At 41.3% G+C, this 9477-nt stretch overlaps 1 protein-coding gene across 1 annotated transcript in view; it reads left to right on the plus strand.

Annotated features, from left to right (window-relative positions):
- Positions 1-24: 24 nt before the first annotated feature.
- The window catches only part of TRIM13 (tripartite motif containing 13), a 69807-nt gene continuing 60354 nt past the window's right edge, over positions 25-9477 (plus strand). The window contains exon 1 of the mRNA XM_027772216.1: positions 25-60. The gene's annotated coding sequence lies outside the window, so the exon portion shown is untranslated. The remainder of the gene's footprint in view (positions 61-9477) is intronic.

Genomic DNA, 9477 nt, shown 5'->3' on the forward strand with positions numbered 1-9477 from the left:
ACAGGCGCGCTGGGTGGTTTTCCCAGCAGACTGCCTCGAGCCCGCCTTCAGAGCTGACAGGTGAGTGGGGCTGACAGTCCCTCTGCACTCTTGGGGTTTCGGGGCGGCTACGTCCCAGGGATGGACTGATAGGAGCAGATCAGTCTGGCCGAGGGGTTGCCAAACAATGAGCCCGAGATTTCTCTCCCTATGCCCAGGGTGAGAGCGCTTTGGCCCCACGGTAGCGTCCGACTCCCACCTTGTCTGGTTTCTAAAGAATTTCTTCCGGTCCTAGGTAGACGCACACCGCTCCGGGAGTAGTGCCTGTTAGTGACTGCGCTGTGGACGTGCACCCGAGGTTCTCAGGGGTCCCTGCTGCGCGTTGGGTGCTGAGATGCGTTTCCCTGGCCTTTGGTGCTTGTGATCCTGGACGCCACCGTGGGAGGGGACTGCTGGGGCGGGGTGGGAGAGCGATTCTTGACCAACCTTTTCCAAACTCACCCTTTCTGGTTCACCGCGCTCCGAGGAGTGAGAAGGGAACCCCAGAGCTTGCGGGAAGGCTGCCGAGTAAGGGAAGCTCTCGCTTCTACCATGCGTTCCACCTGCTTCCACGTAGGAGGGCCACGTGGCCGACAACTGTCATCGCGTTCACACCACCGCGGTCGATTTTACAGCTCCAGACACCGGTTGGTGTCTGTCGGTGTCCGGAGGTGGTCTGGCACAGCCTCTGAAATTAACTTGGCTCAAATCTCTGTTAGCCGATCGGATTTTTCATTCTGAAGGCTCCTCCAGGTTTCAAACCCTAGGAAAACGGACATTAAAAGCCCATCACCTAAGTAATGTCTTACCATACTAACTTTTTAATGGCTTAAGTACAGATATTCTTTACAGAGGATTTTAATCCATAGAATGAGGGAATTTTTCCTGGTCTCTGGGTTTCATTGCTAGTTATACAAATAATGTTTCTATTATAATACTGAGGAACATCTCCAAGTTTTTTACTTTGAGATTTAATTACCATAGAATTAATAACTAAGGTGATTATCAAACTGACTAGGAGTTGCCCCTGCTACTCTCCTCCAAAGTACTTTCTTGGCAGTCATTTTGCACATGACATTTTATTTACTGAAAACATTGACCATTATTCTGGGAATTTAGGGTTCTGTGTTTTCTTTTCCCCCAAGAGGAGGTAGGGAAGAGTTGAATAGAATGTTAGTAAGACAAAATTTTTCTGCTTACCTAATAGGAGGTATAATTGAATTCTTCCAAGATTTCAAAGTTGATATTGTCCTTATATTTTTTACTGCCAGAGAAAGAGAGGCACCCCACCCCTCCACTCCGGTGTGGTGTGCTCTTGCCAGAGAGAGAACCCTCTACCCCAATGAAGTGTGGTGGTCCTTTTTCCTCTATTTCTCCATCCAGTCAGGATCATTTTTTTCTTTTTTAAAGAGAGAGCATTTTGCTATAGGGCGTGTGCACTTGCCAGAGAGACAACAAGAGAGAAAGTGAGAAATGACCCTTTGATAGGATGGCCACACTGCAATCCCTTCTCCATTCTCTTCTTGGGATTTTTGGGCACACACACACAGGCCCGGTGTTGAGTTTCAAGCCGCTGGGTCTGGGACTTAAACCATGGTCAGCCATGTGGGAGTTCAGTGCCTTAACCACTATACCACTTGCTGGCCCTGTAAACATATTTTTCAAGGTGCCGGGGCTGGGATTCAAACCATAGTTGGCCATTTGGGATTCAGCTTTTTTTTTTTGAGGGGGGGAGAGGTTTTTGCTATAAGGCACATGCGCTCGCCAGAAAGACAGAGAGAAACAGAGAGATAGAAAGCGAGAAATCACCCTCCAGGGAGGATGGCCACACTGCAATCCCTTCTTCTCCATTCTCCTCTCGAGATCTTGGGCAGTCATGCACACATGCCTGGTGTGAATTTAAGCCACTGGGTCGAGGACTCGAACCGCAGTCAGCTACATGGGAGTTCAGCAACATAGATATTACGCTAACGCTGGTCCCAGCTTTTTTTTTTTTTTTAAGAGAGATTTTTGCTACAGGGAATGTGTGCTCGCCAGAGACAGAGAGACAGAAAGAGAAAAACCACCCACCCCCAGGGCAGATGGCCATGCCACAATCCCTTCTCCGTTTCAGTGTGAGTTTTAAGCCACCAGGTCCTGGACTCGAACCTGGCTGACCATGTGGGAGTCCAGTGATGTAACCATTACACCATCTGCTGGTCCTGTGGCTTTGACTTTCTTATGTACATCACTTAACTGCTGGGCTACAGGCCAGTCCCCCATTTTATGGATGAAGATATAGGCTTAGAGAGATTATGTCATTTGTGCGGCTATAGATAAGTAGGAAATAAGCAAGATAGGATTCAGAGTATACCAGTGTGACTCTTGAGCCTTGCGGCTTTTTTTGGAAGAGGTTTTTGCTATAGGGTGCGTCCGCTCGCCAGACAGACAGAGAGAGACAGAGAGACAGAAAGCGAGAAATCACTGCCCAGGGGGGATGGCCATGTCACAATCCCTTCTCCTCTGTTCTCCTCTTGGGATCTTGGGCATGCATGCACACACGCCCGGTGTGAGTTTAAGCCCCAGGTCCGGGACGCAAACCGTGGTCGACTACATGGGAGTCCAACGACATAGCCGTTATGCTAACTGCTGGTCCCCAAGCCTTGTGGCTCTTGACTCTTGAGTCTATTTTCTCCTCCAGATCATACTATCTCTTAAATTTTGAATTTCTAACTCATAATAGTACAATCCCCTTAAACGTGCTCTCAGTTCAAAATGGAGATGTACACTTTACTTTTGTATGTTTAATTAATCTTCACATTGGATATAAGCTGCCACTACTTTTGTATAGATAACAGAATAAAATAAAGGTAAAACTTCTGTTCAGCAATATCATTGAAAGTAGAATGGTACATGTACTAAATATTTAATAAACATTTAGCCATTAAAATCAGTTGCATCAGTAAAAAGCCTGATAGATGGCTGTGAATTGGCCATGAATGTAGAGAGGCAGAAGTCTTTCCTGGCTGGAAAAGTAATTTGCAGGGTACTGCCCAGGGCACTTGGCCCCACTGTAGCAGCTCAAGAGCACTTGGCTGAAGGAAGCAAGTGAAGACGGTTAGCTCCTGACAGATTTCTCTATCCTGGCAGATGAATGTCATCTGTGAGCTCACAGACTTTGTCTTCTTATATCTGGGATTCTATTATTCTTTCTGTATTACTTTAAAAGGAATTATTTCTGGGGGCCAGCAGGTGGCGTGGTGGTTAAGGTGCTAGACACTCCTACATGCCTGACCACAGTTTTGAGTCCTGGACCGGATGGCTTGCTTTCTCACTTTCCCTCTCTCTCTCTCTGTGTCTCTCTCTGGTCAAATGAAAGAATAAATAAAATTGAATAAATAATTATTTTAAAAAAACCCAGAAGCGGTTAGCTATTCAGATCTTTTTTTTTTAAAAAAAGGAATTATTCTCCCCCCCTTTTACTTTTTTGGACAGGTTTTCGCTATAGGGTGCGTGCACTCGCCAGACAGACAGAGAGAGACATAGAGACAGAAAGTGAGAAATAACCTCCCAGAGGGCATGGTCACGCCGCAATCCCTTCTCCTCCATTCTCCTCTCGGGATCTTGGGCACACACGCACACGTGCCCAGCGTGAGTTTTAAGCCACCGGGTCCGGGACGCGAACCACGGTCGACTACGTGGGAGCCCATAGCCATTACGCTAACTGCTGGTTCCCACCCCCCTTTTTTATTTGAAATGTACAGTGTAAAAGATATTTTATAGCTTTTACAGCTATTACTTTTTACAAAATAATTATTTTATTTTATTTTATTTTATTTATTATTATTATTTAAATTTTTGTTGTTAGGTTTTTGGAATAAAGCACGTGCACTTGCCAGAGAGAGAAAGAGAAAGAGAAAATGAGAAGTCACCCCTATGGGGGGGATGGTCATGCCACAATCCCTTCTCCTCCATTGTCTTCTCAGTATTTTGGGCATGAATGCACATGTACCCTGCATTTTTAAAAATAATTATTCTATTTAACTTTATTTATTTACTTTTAAATTCGATGAGAGAGACAGAGAGAGAAAGCAAGCAGCCAGGTCTGGGACACAAACCATAGTCGCCATGTGGGAGCCCAGTGTCCTTTACCACCATGCCACCTGCCAGTCCCTCCCTGAATGATTTTTTTTTTTTTTAGAGTTTTTTTTGTGATAGGGCACGTCTGCTCACCAGACAGCAGAGAGAGACAGAGAGACAGAAAGCGAGAAATCACCCCCAGGGGGGATGGCCACGCCGCATTTCCTTCTCCTCCATTCTCTTCTCGGGATCTTGGGCATGCACGCACACGTGCCCGGCGTGACTTTTAAGCCACCAGGCCCGGGATTCGAACCGTGGTCGACTATGTGGGAGTTCATCAACATAGCTATTACGCTAACTGCTGGTCCCTCCCTGAATGATTATTTGAAGCTGCCAGGTCCAGGATGTGAACCACTGTTGGCTATGTGGGAGTCCAGCACTTTCACCACTATGCCACCTGCTGGCCCCAAAGAACATTTTTTAAAATGTGTTAAAAAAGAAGAAAAAGCAATGAATAATAGATATTCTATAACTAAAGTGTCAAAATACATTTTGCGTTCTCAAGAAATAAAGGAAAGATGAGGATAAGTAAGTTAGACCTTGAATCTGTACTGCTCATCTGTTAGTGAGAAGGACACATTAGCCTGTGACTCAACTACAAAGGGCCGATGACAAGCGTTTTGTACAAAGTTTTCACGGCCAAAGATAAGGCTGCATAACCCGCTATCTTGAGAGCAAGGCTGGGAAACACTTAGCTGTGCCAAATAGTTCAAATAAAAGTTTCCCAAAGCATCTCAGACATTTAAGTAATTCTCTGTCTTTGGATTACTAAGCCAGGGATGAAAAGACACTATATCCAGACTGTGAAGTCAAAAGCACTCAACATGTGCAGGAAAAAAAAAAAAAAAAAAGAAACCCACAGAAAACCAACCAACCAACCAAACAAACAAAATAACCCCAATATTTTGGTATATATAACATCTTCAACAAAACAAAATGATAAGTATCTCATTGAAATTGTGAGAAAGATCCTAAAGTATTTCTAGTAACAAGGAAAGGTAACTACAGCAAAATTTCTAATTTAAGCCATGTATAGTGTCACTTAGTCTCTATAATTTGATTTTTGTCAATGTAAAAAGTTAATAAAATTTTACAAAATATTTTACCTATAGTAACAATCCCTCCAAACCTATTTTCTTAATAATGTTCCTGCACATTAATATCCCATATGGCAAATCTTATGTTTACATGTTGAAAAAACTGTTTTCCAACATGGCTGCACCAGTTTATAACCTCACCCACAATGTACAAGGGTTCCAGTTGGTTTATATCCTTGACAATACTTGTTATTGTCTTTTTTTATTTTAACCATCTTGGTAGGTATGATGTGGTATCTCAGTGTGATTTTGATTTATAATTCCCTATTGACCAATAATGTTAAACATCTTTTCATGTGCTTATTGGGTATTTGTATATCTTTTTTGGAGAATTAATTGTTCAGATTCTTTGCCCATTTAAAAATTGGGTCATTCATCTTTTCGTTCTTGAGTTGTAAAAGTTCTTGATATAGTCTACATATAAGTCTGTATCAGATATATCATTTGCAGGTACTTTCTCCCATTCTGTGGGCTGTCTTTTCACCCTCTTTTTTTTTTTTTAATTTTCCAGAGGACATGTGGAGAGAGAGAGAGAGAAAGAGAGAGGAAAGGAAAGTGAGGACACCTGCTCAGGAGATGGTCATGCTGCAATCCTTCCTCCTTAATTTCTTCCTCCTTTTGGATTTTGAATTTCCATGCATACGTACCTGGTGTGTTTTTCAAGCTTCTGGGTTCCAGAACTTGAATGCTACAATTGGCTATGTGGGATCCCGCTACCTTAACCACCAAGCTAACCTTCTTTTTTCGTTCTTGATGGTGTCCTTTGAAGCAAAAAATTAATTTTGATGGAGCTCTACTTATATATACTTTCTTTTGTCACCTGTGATTTTAGTATTTGTGATATGTAGTTTTATGTGTGACTTGACTAAAGGACTCCCAGATAGCTGATAAAACAGTATTTCTAACAATGTTTGTGAGGGTGTTTCTGGAAGAGATTAGTATTTGAACTAGCAGACTGAGTAAAGATGATCAGTCCTCACACATGTGGGAGGACATTATTCATGAGGGCCTAAAAAGATAAAAAGGTGGAGGAAGGGCAAATTCATTCTCTCTCTCTTCTGGACATCCATCTTCTTCTGCCTTCAGACATTGGTGCTCCTGGTCCTTGGACTTTCAGACTTGAGGACATAGAGCAAACTTTTCCTACCCAAGACACAGGCCTTCAGCCTTGGATTGAGACCCATACTATTTTCTTTGATTTTATTTGTCATTGTTATTATTAATTTGCTACATTGCATGTGTGCTTACCAGAGACAGAGAAAGTGCAAAAGCAAACCTCCGGATCCAGGGTTCAAACTGCAGTTGGCCATGTGAGAATCCAGCGCCTTAACCAACATGCCACCTGCTGGCCTAAGACCCATACTGTTGGTTCCTCTGACTCTTGAGCTTTTGAACTTGGACTGAATTATACCACTGTTTTTCCTGCCTCTGTAGCTTACAGACGGCATATCATAGACTCTCTCAGCATTCATAATAGAGTGAGCCAGTTCTCATAATAAACTCCCTCTTTGGATCATCAGGAAAGTCATGATGCATTTTTGTATAGAAAAACAGAAAAATATGTCATGACTTTCTCAATGACCTATATATCCTTTGGGTTCTGTTTCTCTGGAGAAGACTAACTAATATGGTGTTATATCTAAGAAACCATCGTCTAACCCAAGTTCAGGAAGATTGACTCCTATGCTTTCTTCTAAGAGTTTCATACTTTCATTTCATTTATTTCTTCCATGAATGAGAGAGGTAGAGAAGGATAGAAACATCATCCCCAACAGGGTCCCAATGCTGGGATCCACCCCCAGCCTCCAGCCAGTTCTGAGTCATGGGTACATGTATCCCCGGTATACTCAGGGAGATGGCTGTACTTAAAATGGGAACCTTCCATGTGGGACTGCCTCACAGAGTGTCATGTTTTACCGCTATGCCACCATCTGTCCCTATTAGTTCTTATACTAAGTCTCTTGACACACATTGTTTTTAAAAAGATTTTTGCCAAAGAGCAGGTGTGCTCACCAGAGAGAGAAAGAAAGTGATAAATCACTCTCCTCCCCCCCACCCAGGAGGGATGACCATGCCACAATCTCTTATTCTCCATTCTCTGGGAATTTTGAGCATGCATGCACATGTGTTTGGCCTGTTTTTCAGGTCTCCAAGTCTGGGACTTGAACTGCAGCATCAGCCAGGTGGGATGCAACCCACTGGCCACATTTCTGATACATTTTGAGTTAATTTTTGTATATAGTATGAAGCAGGGGTTCAACTTCATTCTTTTCTTACATAGATAATTCAATTCTGCACCAGTTGTTGAAAGGACTGTTTATCACCCATTGACTAGTCTTGGCACCCTTGTTGAAAATCATGTAAGATCTTCTATAGCTTGGATTAATTATATTTTTTAACTACAAAGAACAAACATGCTTGGTTTAATCTTTTTCAGTAGATTAGATAGAAACCAAATACCAACATTTTGAATACCTGTGTGCATGATTTGTGGTTGCAAAGAGTACTGGGATATTTTGTATTGACTATTTATTTTACAATTACATTTGTAAGAAAAAAAAAAGTACGGGGCATAATCATGTTCCCTCCCTAAACCTTCAGGCTGAGCCTCCAATTTGTCAGGCTTTTTTTCTCCTTGCCATCTCTGCTCATCAATTCCCTGGTTTTCTTCATCCTGTTTTTGGTCTTCTACTCACTAGGAATTCATCCTTTCCTCTCATTGGCTTTCATCCCCATCAGATTAAGCCTCCTTTTATATAACTAATACTTTGTAATGTCTCTTTTACTCTCCTGCAATGCAATTCATAGATAATGTATCTATATAGATAATTAAAAAAAATCAATAGAATGCTGTCACTATAAAGTAACAGGGCATACATTCAGTCCTTAATGTTTAATGGTGTCTTGGAGGGTATATCCTTTGATAACTATCAAAGAGGATGTGGATTGGGGACAGAAATTAGTACAAAAGACTAAAAAGAAATTGTATGATAGGCTTCTCAAGATGGTGTTAAATTAAGAGTTAAAACAAGTCAAATAACACCCCAAAAGAAATAATTTCCACAAATAATGTTATTATGATACAAAAAAGTTTACTTATATATGTGCGATATATATCATGACAGTAATATGAGATATTTGTAAATAGTCTTATTCATGAAATGCAATTTAAAAAACTCCATGCACTTAGGTATTTCAACTAATTTTGTAATATTGGCTCTGTGTCTATTAATACAACACTCCAAACCATTGTCTTACATATTCATAGTAGGTTTTGTTCCTTTTGCAATGACCACACTGCTGAATTGAACTTTTCCTTTCTTTTTTTTTTTTTTTTTCTTTTTCTTTTTTTTTTAGTTTGTTATAGGGCACATGTGCTCACCAAGGAGAAAGAAAGAAATCATGTCCCCAGGGGGATGGCCATGTTGTAGTCTCTTCTACTCCATTCTCCTCTCAGGATTTTGGGCACACATGCACACATGCATGGCATGATTTTCAAGCTGCCAGATCTGGGATTCTAACTACACTATAGGGGATCCAGCTGCTTTAACTTCCATGTCACCTGCTGGTCCATGAGCCTCTTTTCAATGAATTTTACTAGTAATAGTAGAAATATTATTATTAATTTAGCTTCTTTCCAAGGAAGTAAGTATGGACATTTTAACTGGATCAGAAACCTTTTGTAATTAGACTGGTTAAATTGTTCTGTAGTCTCAAAGTCTTTGTTTTATTTTGCAAGTATTTTGTTTTGTTTTAATGATTTCTACAAAGCTCCACGTTTGTTTCAAATATATAGACCACCAATTCTTTTTTTTTTTTGAAGTGGTTTTTGCTATAGGGCATGTGCGCTCAACAGAAAGACAGAGACAGATAGACAGAAAGCAAGAAATCATGGCCATGCTGCAATCTCTTCTCCTCCATTCTCCTCTCAGGATTTGGGCACGCACTCACACGTGCCTGGTGTGAGGTTTTTGTTTTGTTTTGTTTTGTTTTTCCTTCTCAACTATTTAATAAAACTCATACAGGTCAAAAAACTTCATTTTCAAATCAGAGTATCTGATTCACCAAGCTTTCAGGTTATTTAAAAAGAATGTTCAGATGGAAACTGTCACAAATAGGACTTTTTATTTGTCACTATTAAAAGTCTGAATTTTAAACAGATTCTTGGACTGGTGGTTCATATCCATCAGCTCGTTCAACTTTGGCACCCATCTCATCCCCAGTAGCTTTTCCAGAGCTACTA

This window comes from Tupaia chinensis, unplaced genomic scaffold (genome assembly GCF_000334495.1).
Source record: "Tupaia chinensis unplaced genomic scaffold, TupChi_1.0 Scaffold000037_20, whole genome shotgun sequence".
NCBI lineage: Eukaryota > Metazoa > Chordata > Mammalia > Scandentia > Tupaiidae > Tupaia > Tupaia belangeri.